Source organism: Camelina sativa, chromosome 4, assembly GCF_000633955.1.
Source record: "Camelina sativa cultivar DH55 chromosome 4, Cs, whole genome shotgun sequence".
Classification (NCBI taxonomy): Eukaryota; Viridiplantae; Streptophyta; class Magnoliopsida; order Brassicales; family Brassicaceae; genus Camelina; species Camelina sativa.
In genome coordinates, this window is record NC_025688.1 from 22,505,267 (window position 1) to 22,508,427 (window position 3,161).

The 3,161-nt window shown below is 36.3% G+C and overlaps 1 long non-coding RNA gene across 1 annotated transcript; it reads right to left on the minus strand.

Moving 5' to 3' along the window:
- Window positions 1-774, minus strand: LOC104781861. Its single transcript, XR_766952.2, has 3 exons — window positions 483-774; window positions 141-301; window positions 1-25 (listed from the first exon to the last, which is right to left on the minus strand). It is a non-coding gene; the product is annotated as an uncharacterized LOC104781861 (long non-coding RNA).

Sequence of the window (3,161 nt, forward strand, 5' to 3'; positions counted from 1 at the left end):
GCTTGCATTGTGGAAAACAGTAGCACTGTCAAGAGCACAAAATGTTAAAGAATTAGTTAGTTTTCCGTATATTCAACCTCCAACATTTTATATGTTTGATATATCAAAAGCACAAATGCTCAAGTACATGAGCTATTTACCTGTATACTTGATGGAGAAATATCTATGCAATAATCAAAAGCACAAATTCTCAAGTACATGAGTTGTTGAACACTCTTGTCTTCTCTCACTCGTTTCTCCATTTCTTACTTCTTTTGACTCTAACCAATTTGAATAAGCTTGAAACTTTCTATTTTTTCCACTGCAAAAAATTTGATGGAGGAGTCAATAAAAATGTGAAAAGATCACCAACCAATATTTGAAACTTCAAAGACTATAAAACGATTAGATCCATTTTTTCTAAGAATTTGAGAGAGAGATGGCAACAAAATTGAGAGGATTAAGAAACAAAAACCAAAATTTATCGTAAGAAAGTACTGTACCAGTAGAATCAATGGAGATGTGATTGGATTGATGAACCCACTAATTAATCGCGATCAGATTGATGAACCGAGATCGTCGATGGTGTCTCTTACGGTGGAGATGTGATGCCGCCGGTAAAATCCACTTTCTTACTGAATCACCGACTAAATTTTCCGACTGAATCACCGACTGAATGACCTTTCAATTCTATCGTGTCTTTTCCGTGGAGATGATATTGAAGTCGATCAAGGGAGAGAGACAGGAAACAGACGAGAGAGAAAATTACATAACAAAAAAAATAAAAAAAAAAATTTATTTTTCTCCCACCCAATCAGAAACTGACACACCAAAGTTTGCGTAACATACCAAAAACATCTTAGTTAAACAACGATTCTAAACTAAATCATACAAAAACAATTAAATTTAATCTCTTATTGAAAGATAGAAACTCTTAAGCAACTGCTTAAATCCTTTGATGGAGATGACCTAGGAAAGCTACCACTTTGAGGAACATATTAAAGATCCTAGCTTAAGAGCGATAAGAAAATATATCTTAATTAGTATATAAGAGCAAGATTAATGGGGGGTTCATATATTGGGGTACTTATACACTGTTTGAATTTTTTAAGAATTTATTGTGTATTGTTTTGTAAATAAGAATCCATGATATTTTAGTTAAAATTTTCTCCTCCAATGGTAAATTTTAATTTTGGGTCTCTTATTTTTGAAAAAGTTGTTTTTTGAAATTTAAAAATTTTAAATAGAATAGAAATAGTATAAATGTGTAAACATTTAAGATTTTATAAAAATAGGAAAATATTGCATTTAATTAATTTGTAAACATACAAAACATAATAAAAACATTAATACATTGTGGGATGTAGTAATCTCAAAAGGGAGATACAGCTTTGTTTTGGGGAATGAATGAGAAGTGAATACAACAAAATCACAAAAATAGTAAAAGTGGCCAAAAGGTTTTTGATTTGTTCACACCAAGGTAAAAGAATTACAAACACGACTAGAACTATGTTTAAAGATTGAACATACAGAAGTATCAAAGATTACTCGACTTGCGTTTTCTAGTTTGAGGTTCTCTTGTATGAGTAGAGGATTCTACTCTGTTTCGCTTAAGATGGGGACATCGGCATACCAGAACACAAGGTCATAGAATCTCCAACGTTCTGCTTTGTAGAAACCAAGAACTGTTTGATTTAAGCGATCCTTTCTTTTGTTGGTGTCTTTGTGGTTTGACCATCAGAGCTGAATTTGCGGACAAGGACTTTGAAACACGGCAAAAACACAATGTATAGTGCAACGATTACAAATGGAGCCGCTAAGCCAACACAGAAGAACCTTACCACATTTCCAATGCTTAAGAAAACATCTCGAGAAGCTTGGCCTGTCAACACCTTCTTTAGAGCATCAGATGTTAAAGGAAAATGAGGTCCACCGATAATTTGTTCACCAAGCCGTAAGAAAGGCACCACAAGACTTCAATGTGACACACATAGCCAAAAACAAAACTACACATAAGTACTCAATTCGATAATAGAAGATCAATAAAACACTGTGTTTTGTGTTGTCTCTCTATATTGAATCAAAAGCCGTAACTTTGAAGGAAGCTTTAGAGATCGCAAACACTAAATGTTCGATGAACAACTATTCGTCAAACGAGAACGCACCACATATTGGAAATACTCCCATGGTAATCCCCATTGCTGCAGAGAACGCCAGCTGCTTTGGCTCAGCACCTCTAAAGGGTACACAAATTAAAAAAAAATTGGTTCATTTACGGAAAGACGTCTTATTTACCCCTCAAAACTACCATATCGTACCGAATATCCCTGGAACTTTGACCTCCTAATAGAACCCCTTCCATCTTATATCCTCTTTCTATTTCCCCCCGAATTAATACTTCTATGTCTATTTCCCCAATTAAATTAACCTTCTCAGCTATTTCCCCATCGACGTCGATTAACACGGTTTAATGTTTTAGTTAACCGACAGACAATTCTTATTAACCAAAATAACCAAATTAAACCATTATTAACCAATTGACAACCCGATTACAACCCGATTACAACCCGATTAGATCACTTAACCTAAAAAACCCAAAAATCCCCAAATCGTTTTTTCCCTTTCCATCGACGAACCCTAGATCCCTAAATTGATTCTTCTTTCTTCGAATCGTTTTGTTATCTCTTGCTCTTGGCTCTTGGGATGGCGTTAGTCCCCGTTGTTAATCCACCTATTGGAGTGGAGTTCGACGAGGAAGGCGAGGATCGAGATGAATTTCACATCGATAAGCTTGCGACAGATTTTACAGAAACGGAGGAATCGATTCGTCATAACGTGTATCCAGAGAGTGACGACGAGTCTGAGGGTAATGGTCGTGGTGGTGCCGCGCGTGGGGGGACACCGATCGTTCGTGGCGATGGTATAATGTATAAAGGGCAGAGATTCTACAATGGAATCGCGTTTAAGGAGTGTGTGACTGACTATGCACTGGCAACAGGTTGTAATCTGAAGCAATACAGGTACGATAGAGATAGAATCGGGTTTAGGTGTGTTGGTGCTAAGGGAAAATGTCAATGGAAAGTTTATGCTGCGTCTCTTCATAATGAGTCGATGTGGAGGATTACGAAGTACACGAACACCCATGTTTGTGTGCCTAATGGAGAATGTGAGATGTTTAAGGT